At 52.9% G+C, this 12,903-nt stretch overlaps 1 pseudogene; it reads left to right on the forward strand.

Moving 5' to 3' along the window:
• LOC133342347 (calpain-1 catalytic subunit-like) overlaps positions 1-12,903 on the forward strand; it is a 33,231-nt pseudogene that overhangs the window by 18,394 nt on the left and 1,934 nt on the right.

The following is a 12,903-nucleotide window of genomic DNA, read 5'->3' on the forward strand; positions in this document are numbered from 1 at the left end:
AGGCCCTGAACGCAAGTCAGTTCGTTCAGGAGATCAATAATGGCTGTGATCATTCAGTCGGATCTTAAGAAGCCTCGGTTTATCAGAGGGGGCACGCTCACAGAATGATCGCCATGCTGCCAAAAACGTGAAATCTCTAGGCATAGGCTTCAGCGACGCACTCGTAAGATGATGGGTTTGCTCGTCGACGAGACCGTGAGAGACGGTGCCGGCTTGGGGAGGCCTTCATCCGGCAGTGGATAGATCGTGGCCGATGATACTCATGTCCGACACAGACGGGAGACGCCTCTCATGTGTACGGCAACGTCTTCTCCTACACAGCTCACCGGTGTGGAAATGTGTTGACTGCGACGCCAAGAGGAAGCTGCAGGTGAAATTGGAAGACGGCGAATTTTGGTGAGACATTTGCCCCCCCTTCCCCCCATAAGATGCCCCGTATAGCCTTAACAGACTGCAGGGGACAAGTGCTGTGAACGAGCACCTTTGAAGGCCGGCGTGGCACACGAGGGGGTGGGTGGCCAGCACTCGGCTCGGACGCCTTTGTACTCCCCAGTGGCGATGTTTACGCACCACACCAGGGACGGATTTCAGCTGAGTCCGCCGAGGGATAGTCCAGGAACGGTTCAGATAAATCGTCACTGGTGACAGCCGTGAGCGAGAATATAACTCAGGTCGCCGGGTTCCTAGCTCAGCGTACTAACCGCTGCACCACCGCTCCCCCACCTACACACCAACACGCCTACTGTGTGCGTAATGAAGCTCCCTGTGCACACCCACGTGGGTGTGTTTATGTTAGCGAGCGGCACCTATGAAGACCGGCACGGCACACGTGGGGGGTGGGTTTCCGCTTACCGGGGTCTCAGATCCTCCACCGGCTTCCGTGGTGTAACGGGGCGAGCACACGGTGGACTTGCCGCCGGCTCGATCTCCTGTCGCGGCGGTTGCAAAACAACGTGGGCAAGTTTATTAACCCCCCCCCCCCCCCCCCCCCCCCCCCCACCCCCCCCCCCCCCCCCCCCACCCCTCCCGGCTTCTGTGCACCCCGCAGTATGCACGGGTCACTCCACAATTAGTCGATCGGCGGCAGGTCGTGTGTGGTGGTTGGGCAAAGTGTGGTGGCTACTCTGACCTTTCAGCAGGTCGTCCGGTGCAGCCGGCGTGGAAGAGTAGGCGACATAAACAACAACAACAACAATAACAACCCGTCTCGAGATTCTTCTCGTGGTGGGAGATTTCCCAGCAGCGGATGGCACGGAGTGGAGCAATTGAAGGGCCGCGCCTTTACCCTTCCCAAAGGATGTCCATGGAGGACTTCAGGAGGCACTTCAAGAGGCTGGACGTGTGCCACCTGACGCCGGACGACGTGCAGAACGGCCCTCGCAAGACCTGGACCGTCACGATGTACCAGGGCAGCTGGCAGGCCGGCCACTCTGCCGGGGGCACCTGCAAAGGTGGGTCCACTGCTCACACAGGCCCTGTGCGTACCCGTGTGTGTCTGTACCTGTGTGTGTGTCTTTACCTATGTATGTGTGTCTGTACCTGTGTGCGTGTGTCTGTAAATGTGTGTGTGTGTCTGTACCTGTGTGTGTGTCTATACCTGTGTGCGTGTCTGTACCTGTGTGCGTGTCTGTACCTGTGTGCGTGTCTGTACCTGTGTGTGTCTGTACCTGTGTGTGTGTCTGTACCTATGTGTGTGTGTCTGTACCTGTGTGTGTGTCTGTACCCGTGTGCGTGTCTGTACCTGTGTGTGTGTCTCTACCCGTGTGTGTGTCTGTATCTGTGTGTGTGTCTGTACCTGTGTGTGTGTCTGTACCCGTGTGTGTGTCTGTACCCGTGTGTGTGTGTCTGTACCCGTGTGCGTGTCTGCACCTGTGTGTGTGTCTGTACCTGTGTGTGTCTGTACCTGTGTGTGTGTCTCTACCCGTGTGTGTGTCTGTATCTGTGTGTGTGTCTGTACCTGTGTGTGTGTCTGTACCCGTGTGTGTGTGTCTGTACCCGTGTGTGTGTGTCTGTACCCGTGTGTGTGTGTCTGTACCCGTGTGCGTGTCTGCACCTGTGTGTGTGTCTGTACCTGTGTGTGTGTCTGTACCTGTGTGTGTGTGTCTGTACCTGTGTGTGTGTGTCTGTACCCGTGTGTGTGTCTGTACCCGTGTGTGTGTCTGTACCCGTGTGTGTGTCTGTACCTGTGTGTGTGTGTCTGTACCTGTGTGTGTGTCTGTACCCGTGTGTGTGTCTGTACCTGTGTGTGTGCCTGTACCCGTGTGTGTGTGTCTGTACCTGTGTGTGTGTGTCTGTACCTGTGTGTGTGTGTGTCTGTACCTGTGTGTGTGTCTGTACCCGTGTGTGTGTGTCTGTACCCGTGTGTGTGTGTCTGTACCTGTGTGTGTCTGTACCTGTGTGTGTGTGTCTGTACCTGTGTGTTTGTGTCTGTACCTGTGTGTGTGTCTGTACCTGTGTGTGTGTCTGTACCTGTGTGTGTGTGTCTGTACCTGTGTGTGTGTGTCTGTACCCGTGTGTGTGTGTCTGTACCTGTGTGCGTGTCTGTACCTGTGTGTGTCTGTACCTGTGTGTGTGTGTCTGTACCTGTGTGTGTGTCTGTACCTGTGTGTGTGTCTGTACCTGTGTGTGTGTCTGTACCTGTGTGTGTGTCTGTATCTGTGTGTGTGTCTGTACCTGTGTGTGGGGAGCGGTAGTGTAGCGGTTAGCGCTACGCTGCGCTACGAACCTGGCGACCCGGGTTCGATTACCTCTCACGGCAAACACCCGTGACGATTATCTGAACCGGTCTTGGGCCTCCCATTCGGTCGACTCAGATGAGTACCTGGGTGCGGTGTGTAAACATCGTCGCCAGGATGACAAAGGCGGTCGGGCATTGCGGACACACCTCGAGTATGAAAGACAGGAGGCTGCCTCCACTCTGAAGCGACAATGCATAACGCCCCCCCTCCCCCCGTAAGCACACAGCTGGATGTCAGCTGTGTGACCATACTTCACCATGCTGGTCAGTGCGGGTTGGTGATGGGGGGGGGCGATGGTGTGGCGGTGGCGGGGGAGGCGAGGGAACCTTGAATACATTTCCCATCAAATGTCACCAGCCGGCTTTCTTTTCCCGTGTCTATCCCCCCCCCCCCCTCTCTCTCTCGCCCCCATCTCCATCGCAGAGACGTTCTGGAAGAACCCGCAGTACCTGCTGGATCTTCACGAGGCGGACGCGGAGCAGGAGGAGGGTGATGGTTTGTGCGGTTGCGGTTGCGGCGCTGGCGACGGCGAGTCCGCGCTCTGCAGCCTCATCGTGTCGCTCATGCAGAAGCCGCGCGACGCTCAGCGCAACCGCGCGCCCTGGTTCTCCATCGGCTTCGCCATCTACAAGGTTGTTACTCCATTGGAACCTCATTTGCCAGTAAAAAATATGATAATTGGTTTTTTAACCCTTCTGTCTGGCAACAAAACTGACACTTTTTTTACAAGGAGTCATGTTTGCATAAACCACAATACCTGCAGCCATAATGCAAACAAAAAACATAACTCTGATAATATATGCACTGTCCTTGAAGTTGATTGGTCCACACCCTAGTCTCACATGGGTTGGACCAGATGACGCCAAAAGGCGTACAACTCAAGGACAATGCACCATCAGAGTATGAGAGCTCGGGGTAAGCAGTTTGCATTATGGCTGCAGGTATTGTGGTCTATGCAAACATGACTCCTTGTAACAAAGGTGTCAGTTTTGTTGCCAGATAGAAGGGTAAAAAAACAATTATCAAAGTTGTTACTCTTTGGTTCTTTCTGTAAAGTCACGTAGGTATTAAGTTAAATAGATCACGATGTTTCGATTGCATCACAAGCAATCATCATCAGGTGGGAAACCCACAGCAAGAAAATGTTTTATTGCTGTGGTTTCCCACCTGATGATGATTGCTTGTGTTGCAATCGAAACGTGATTTGTTATTTTCTACCTACGTGACTTTACCGAAAGAACCAAGGAGTGTGGATTCCTGCAGTCACGAAAGCTTCAAATCTAGATTACAAGGTTGTTCTTCTGGTAAAGTCACGTAGAATTGAAATAATAAAATAATAAAAATGAGTACCTGGGTGCGGTGAGCAGGTCTGTCTACTCGACAGACCTGCTCTCCACCTGAGGACGGCTGCTTGCGTTGTGGCCGAAACGTCGTGAGAATTATTTTATTATGTTTTATTTTTATTATTTTATTATTTCCATTTTACTAGACAGACTCTGTCTACTCGACAGACCTGCTCTCCACCTGAGGACGGCTGCTTGCGTTGTGGCCGAAACGTCGTGAGAATTATTTTATTATGTTTTATTTTTATTATTTTATTATTTCCATTTTACTAGACAGACTCTGTCTACTCGACAGACCTGCTCTCCACCTGAGGACGGCTGCTTGCGTTGTGGCCGAAACGTCGTGAGAATGATTTTATTATGTTTTATTTTATTATTTTATTATTTTCATTCTACTAGACAGACTCTGTCTATTCGACAGACCTGCTCTCCACCTGAGGACGGCTGCTTGCGTTGTGGCCGAAACGTCGTGAGAATTATTTTATTATGTTTTATTTTTATTATTTTATTATTTCCATTTTACTAGACAGACTCTGTCTACTCGACAGACCTGCTCTCCACCTGAGGACGGCTGCTTGCGTTGTGGCCGAAACGTCGTGAGAATTATTTTATTATGTTAAATTTTTATTATTTTATTATTTCCATTCTACTAGATAGACTGTCTACTCGATAGACCTGCTCTCCACCTGAGGACGGCTGCTTGCGTTGTGGCCGAAACGTCGTGAGAATTATTTTATTATGTTTTATTTTTATTATTTTATTATTTCCATTCTACTAGACCAGGGGTCAGGCAACCAAAATAACAAGAAGAGCCATTTCTTTCCAATTCGGTACAAAATTCAGTATTTCAAGAGCCGCAATGCATCTGAGTACATACTGTACACACGTACATATCGTCAAGAAGCAGCCCGTAAAGAGCCGCATGCGGCTCCGGAGCCGTAGGTTGCCGACCCCTGTACTAGACAGACTGTCTACTCGACAGACCTGCTCTCCCACCTGAGGACGGCTGCTTGCGTTGTGGCCGAAACGTCGTGTAAATTATTTTATTATGTTTAAATTTTATTATTTTATTATTTCCATTCTACGTGACTTTACCGAAAGAACCAAGAAGATGAATCCCTGCAGTCACGAAAACTTTAAATCGAAATACAAGCTTGTTGTTTGTTATGTGTTCTTCAAATCGCGCGCTCGTTAGCCCACGGCCAAGCCTCGCTCCCCTCGAGTGTTCGTCTGCCCGTGGGGAGCGGCGATTCTCCTCCGGGTGCTGTAGTTTGCAGGCGACACGAGCGGCCAGTTACTTAAGAGTGCAAAAGGAAGGTGGATGTGGTGGTTTAACCCATTAGAAAACGCGTTTTAACCGCTTATCTGAAATTTTATACTTAAAAATAATCAAACACGAATGATGTTTTGGAAATGTAGAATTTGTTTGTTTAATATATAATAAAGATCTGGCGGTTCATTGGCTGAAGGGAGCCCGACTTTGCTGATGAGACACTGAATGTTGAAACCGATCGAGCCGATAAGATGCACTCCCAGGACTCCGTGTGGCCAATGGGTTGTCTCACAATTACTTTTGACTATTGATGGTGGAGGAACGAATGACGGGAGAGGGGCGGATTGTCTGCAAATTGACTGTGTTGATGTTATTGATGATGATGATGATGTTGTTGTGCCGCAGGTTCCCGCCGCGGTACGTTGGTAACGCGGAGCACGCACACACACGCACACACACACACAGACACCAGCACACACACACACACGCACACACGCGCACGCACACACACACGCACACACACGCGCGCGCACACACACACGCGCACACACACACCACACACACGCACACACACCAGCACACACACGCACGCACATCAGCACACACTCACACGCGCACACACATGGCAGCTTGGGTCGACGGGCAGAAGGGGCGACTCTGCCCACACGCCGCTCACCCCCCTCTCGCACGACGATGCTCCAATACGGCGCACGGCTCCACGTCCACAGGAAGGCATTGGCCCAGGCTGCAGGGAATCCACGACCTTCATCTTCGCAAACAACACGCACTGCTGCACACGAGCTCCAGTTTATAGCTGCGAGAAAGTCGTCGTCGTCGTTGTTGGATGAAGGCCTCCCCCCCAAACTGTGTCCGTCATACGTGCGGGCGGGGGGTCGTTTGACCATACTTCACCACGCCGGTCGGTGCCGCCGTGTCCCAGGCGTGCGGGCGGCGGCTGTCCCGGGAGGAGCTGCGTGCCGCTGTGCCCGTGGCGCTGCTGGAGCGCTTCGAGGCGCTGCGCGAGGTCAGCCAGCGGCTGCTGCTGCCCGCGGGCCGCTACGTCGTCATCCCCTGCTCGCTGTAGCCGGGCGAGGCGGCCGACTTCCTGCTGCGCGTCTTCTGCTGCAGCTGCGACAGCAGCGAGTACGACGCCACGCGGTCGTTTCCTCTTCTTCCGCTGCCCCCCCCCCATCCCCCCATGCCCCCATCCCCCCATCCCCCCATGCTGCCCTTCCATCACCCCCATGCTGCCCTTCCCATGCCCCCATCCCCCCACCCGGCGCGTCTCGCGGTGTGGTTCTCTCTTTCGAAGTAAATTAATTACGATGGGGGGAAAAAAATGAACAACGCAACGTCGATATTTGTGCCGTTGTTTTATATTCCGCGTGTGACCATAGCGATTTCTTTTTTAGTATTTCTCCGGCGACCCCATGTCAATTGCAGCCACCGCGTGCGTTGCTTTTCAGGTTAACCGATGAGCTGCAAGAATGCGGAGCCCCGTACGAGGTGGGCCACGACCTTTTGTAAAACGTGTTCTAATATCCTAATGAAATGTCGCATACATATACACAGTAATGCCATAGTGCTTTTGACGTACCTAATTTCTTGCCGAGTTGCGGTTAATAATTAATCAAACACTGGCCAATGTGAGTGGGCGAGGATGCTTTAATGGTTTCACTTGTATGAACGTCTTGCATATATGCTTGTGCCAAAGATAATTTTAAGATGGTATTTTGATGACAAACTTATATTCATTATTTTACAGTTCAACGGAATCTATTGTTGTACTGTACTGTGCTGTGACGTACATGCTGCCCTGCTTCACCAACCCACAGGGACCACCCGTGACGAAATACGCACAAAAAAATATCCTCCATGGACCGGTATTAGGAGGCCCTCATCCAGCAGTGGATTAACGCAAGGACTGTATACCGTGTACAAGGATAGCGGGCGCCACGGTGGCTATGAGATGTTAACTCCCTCGCCTGGTATGCAGGTGGTCGTCGGTTTTATCCCGACCCTGACGCCTGCTGTATATTTGGAGTTTGCGTGTCTCTCTCTGCCCGTGGTCGCGCGGATTTCACCCCGGGTCCTCCGTTTATTTTCCCCTCCACATTTAGAAACACGCGTTTAGAGTATTTGGCTGCTTGAGATTCCCACGTGATCAAAGGCACGGTCGTTGAGCTATCACTTGTGGCCAGGTAGCTTCTGAAAAAAATAGCTGCATAGCTCAGCGGGCCTTGCCTGGTAGAATAAAAAGAGTTTCGTTTAGTTTTTTTTATGCGATTGCTCAACGTAACGTTACCTTCACCACTGCTGCTTTGGGTCCTGGACGACTACGTCCAGCAGTGCTATTGGCCAAACGACTCTGCAGTAGTATACGTACGTAGGAAAACGAATTTCTTTGGAACTGCTGCTTTCTGTGTTTAGTTTGTTGACCTTCCCCGCACGACTCCGATTAGCGCAGTTGGCTATGTACGGTGCGAAAGAAGTTCAACGTACACACGTACGTATAAGTTGGTGACAGTGCACTTGTGAACATGTTTTTGACGGATGAAGCTCATCACGATTTTGTGATGGGCTCTTGTTGTTGTGGTTGTTGTTGTTATTGTGGTGGTGGTTGTTGTGGTTGCTGTTGTGGTTGTTGTTGTGGTTGGAATGCAGCCGGTTTTGCAGCATGAGCAGCACGAGGGGCATCTCCTGCGGGCCATGTGGAGCGAGCTGTTCCAGCAGCACGCGAGCCAGGCAAGCCTCGCCACCACCACCCCCGTCGTCGCAGCAGCCACCTCTCGCTTGATTCTGCCCGCCAAGTCGCGTGCCGACCGCCCGGATGCATTCACAGGGCTGCTCGCATTCCCGGCCCCGTGTGTTGTGCATTGTCTAGGACCGCTCGATTGGACCCGCCGAACTGCAGGCCGTATTATCCAAGGCCGCCTCGAAATGTAACGTTTGCAATCCCATCATCCATCATCTCTCGCTCGCTCGCACGCACGCACGCAACGGAACGGGTTCGTTTTTCATTTCTCATTTTAAAAAGCTTTGTGTGTCGTCTCGCTTCGGTCGCACATTCTCAAAAGCTGTTAACCGATAATTAAATGGTCGCACCTCCTGCAGACCCCGCCACCGTATCGCAAAGCTTCAGCTCCGGAACCTGTCAAAAAATCATCATCCTCCTGAATGTATCCTTTTATAACCAAGACTGGAGGCAGGGCGAGGGGGCGGGGGTGGCGGATTAAATTATCGTGCAGTAAATGTTAAGCGATCGCAGTCCATGACAGCTGAACAGCGTGTTCTTGGCAAAAAGTTATTCAAGCTTTCGAGTCGAATTCTTCATCAACAGCAACAACATATGCTCTCTAAGGCTATATATATAGAAACAGTTTTTTTTTAAAAAGGGGTTAGCTTCATAAGAAGAGACACTTCTGCAAAATGAATTAATCACCTGCCAAATACGATATTTGTTTCTATTACGAACTCTAAAGCCAGCCCGGCCAGCAGCCTGCCAGCATCTCACTCCATGATGTAGCCACTGGCACAGAGAATGGATGGGAGTGGACAGCTCTAGAATAAACGTGCGCATGTGGGACACTCAATTGACTTACACTCTCACCTCACCCCACACACCCATTCACTCACTCACCCACACACTCTCACTCACCTACCCAGTCTCCCACTCACTCACACACCAACCCAGTCTCCCACTCACTCGCTCAACCTCCCCACGCACTCAGGACGGGAGAGGGAAGCTGAAGAGGTGCAAAGGAAGTGGTCCTGCCCCAGCAACACGGCCACACCGACACGGCCATACCGACACGGCCACACCGACACGGCCACACCGACACGGCCACACCGACACGGCCACACCGACAAGGCCACACCGACAAGGCCACACCGACAAGGCCACACCGACAAGGCCACACCGACAAGGCCACACCGACACGGCCACACCGACAAGGCCACACCGACACGGTCACAGCGTGTTAGTGTGACCGTGTTGGCCACACCGACACGGCCACACTGACACGGCCACACAAACACAGCCACACCAACAAGGCCACACCGCGCGACTGTGGCCAGACGCGGACCGTGGAGGCCATCCGGTCCCACGGCTCGCTGCAGCAACTGTGCACACAGTGCACGACCTCGCCTGGGCTACAGACCGAGCCACAGCAAATCGCGCATCATGGTCTATCCACTGCTGGTTATATCACCACGTACCGATGAGCTTTCCCGCACCTCCGATTAGCGCGGTTGGCTACGTGCGGTGCGCGACAGAAGTTCAACGTGCATTCGTGCAGCACTGGAAAAACATTATGACTGTGGTGGCAGGACACGACAAGTAGGAGATCGTATTCCCCTGGGTGAATTTCCATCGCGAAATAACGTGGATGAACAGTCGCCCCCACCAAACCTTAATCCTTGCTCCTACTTTGTGTTTTTTTTTAGCTTGTGACTGACATCTATCCACGGCAGACGAGTGTTTTTTTTTCCTTTTAAGGTCTGAAATGAGTTTTTAAAATGATTTGTTATCAACTAAATATGCGGCGTGTTCACAGCCATCGAACGCGCGCGAGCGTGTGAGCGCATGCGAGCGCGCGTGATAATTACTAGTGATCGTTTCAGCTCTTTTCAATTAAAAATGCATTACCATGCTCCGCTTTTGTCATCGCCGCGATGCCAGATTAAAGTGGATTATTATGATGTTTTATTTTCACTGAGCTTTCGTACATCCAGAAAAGCGTCGCAAGCAAACTTGCGTCAAGGGAGTTTGAAATCCTCTCGCACAAGTTCACGGAAATCCACGTGAGTACTCAATGTCACCGCAATGGTGCGGGGAAGTTTCTTAAACACGCCCCCCCCTAGACCCCCCAACCACCCCCCCCCCACTCACCAACTGCCACCAACCCAGTAGCGCTGTAACGAACGTGGGGGGCAGGCAGGGGGTGCCTTGCCCCCCACTCACCAACTGCCACCAACCCAGTAGCGCTGTAACGAACGTGGGGGGCAGGCAGGGGGTGCCCCCCCCCACTCACCAACTGCCATCAACCCAGTGGCGCTGTAACGAACGTGGGGGGCAGGCAGGGGGTGCCCCCCCCCCACTCACCAACTGCCACCAACCCAGTAGCGCTGTAACGAACGTGGGGGGCAGGCAGGGGGTGCCCCCCCCCCACTCACCAACTGCCACCAACCCAGTAGCGCTGTAACGAACGTGGGGGGCAGGCAGGGGGTGCCCCCCCCCCCACTCACCAACTGCCACCAACCCAGTAGCGCTGTAACGAACGTGGGGGGCAGGCAGGGGGTGCCTTGCCCCCCCTCCCACCCGGTGGCCAAAGCTACGAGTTGGGGGCCCCCCCTTGACAACCACCATGAGAGATGTTTTCAACAACAGTGCAAAAAGAACAAAACACGTGACGTGACGGTGCGATGAGAAAACAGCGTCGAGGTGCGACCGTACGAGGCAAAAATCAAATATTTTGGGGGGGGGGGCCCACCTGACCGATTGTCGCGCCCCCCTGAGCTGATAGTCGTCACGAGACCACTGCAGAACCCCCCCCACCACCACCACCACCAATCATCTCGGTCCACCCAACATTACAAAGCGGGGGTGCAGCAGCAGCCGTTTGGCGATCGGCTTGCCGTGTGCGGTGCAAGGGGAAGGCCCAAACACCCCCGTCGAGCTCGCTTCAGTGGAAGCCCTTCAGCCAGCCGGTCACGTGACCCGGCAATTGCAGGGCTGCGGCTTTACCTTTACGCCAATGTCCGTACGCGCGTGTGTTGAACTTCTTTCGCACCGTACATAGCCAACAGTGCAACATGGGAGATGCGGGGCGGGGGGGGGGAAGGACAACAACAACAACAATAACAAATAGTGCTGCGTTCCTGGTCGTCCCGTGTACTTGTACCCACCTCCGACACCGCGACATTGTCCAACGCTCGCTCCGTTTTTGCGCTCCGTTTCAGGACCTCTACCGTAGATTCCGCCTCCACAGCAACGCGGCGCCGTCTCTGCAATCCGTGCACCGGGGCCTCTACAAAGCGGGTACGCGGAGTGAAACATCGCACACAGAGGACAAAGATCCCCCCAGTATAGCCTTCACAGACTGTAGGAGCAAGTGGTGTCAAAAGAATGGTGGCCAAAAGAATGGCGGCCAGCACGCACGCCCGGCTACCTGTCTCCCTCGTGGCGATGTTTACAACCCCCCCCCCCCCCCGCTGCTTTGTGTGCAATGCCGGCCTTCACAGGTGCCACTCGCTAACAGCACTCGCCCCGACGGTCTGTTCAAAGGCTATCACGGCGGTGGGGTGGGGGTGGGGGACATCTTTGTCTTTGTGCATTTTGCCAGGGCTCCCGGTGTCTGGGGACCTGGAGAGGCACACCCTGCTCAGGTACCTTGGCGGCAAGAGGAGAATCGACTTCGAGGATTTCCTCTGCTGCCTGCTGCACATCGACGCGCTGTCAGGTGCGGCGCGGTCGGCGGAGCCGGTCGGCGTTACCGTTTAGAAATGATGCTCTGCAGCGATTGAAATCCGGGGTGTTACAACGGTTTGGCTCGGACATCTAAGGCTGCGTACGCCCGATTATGGGCTGAGTCAGCAAGCACCTTTCGTCGTTGTCGCCGCGCCGTTCGTATCGCGACCGACGTGGGGACCGCGCGTGCCTGTAACGGGGATCTGCGCCGCGGAGCAAACATCTCTGCCGCCCCACAGGGCGCGCGTGGAATAGTGGAGCCCAACAGCTCATTGTGGGCCCTTCCCCTGCCGAAATAAAAACAATACAACAAAAATTAACCCGTAAAAACAAAGTTTTTCACTATAAATCCTTTATATGCGTGGCATCGGTTTTATTTTATTATTCATTTCTGTTTTTCTTAAGTAAGAGTTTCATTTTTATCACATTGGTATTTAAATTAAATATGAAAATTTTTTTCCCTAAAAAGTGGAAAATGTTGGAATTTTTTTCACGAATATAAATTGTCACGCACAACGAGTCTGTGTGCAAAATGTCAACTCGATTGGATCACGGGAAGTGGGTTAAAAAGCTACCGAAAGATTTGCAAGCAAGCAAGTGAACTTAATATAAAGGTTTTAAAAATATGTGTCCGCCCTTATCTCGTCTGGGCGTAAGGTTCGGTTAAAACGTGGATGTCGATACTGAGATGACCGAGGATCGCGATGCTGCTACTGCTGTGTGTGTGATGCCGCAATTTCGTCTCTTCTTTCAGGAACGGTGAAGGCCATCCTTCAACGGCCGGATATACAACCCGAACAGAAGGAGGTGCCTGACATTCCCCCCCCCCCACTTCCCCCCCCCCCCCCCCCCCCCACTGAAACGTAAACTACGTTGGACTTTTGCCAAAGCGCTTGATCAGATGTTATAGCCAGAATGTTCGACTCGGTGCTTCGCTCAGCTGTGTCATGAAGCAGCTGTGTGTCGTCAGATAAACGAAGAGCAAGCACCCTGTGTGTGTGCCTTCATGCAAAGACAAGATCCACCCTGTAGCCTTAACAGACTGTTGGGGCAAGTGCTGTTAGCGAGTAGCACCTATGA

This window comes from Lethenteron reissneri, chromosome 14 (assembly GCF_015708825.2).
Source record: "Lethenteron reissneri isolate LAM-NWPU_2019-01 chromosome 14, ASM1570882v1, whole genome shotgun sequence".
In the NCBI taxonomy this organism is placed as follows: domain Eukaryota; kingdom Metazoa; phylum Chordata; class Hyperoartia; order Petromyzontiformes; family Petromyzontidae; genus Lethenteron; species Lethenteron reissneri.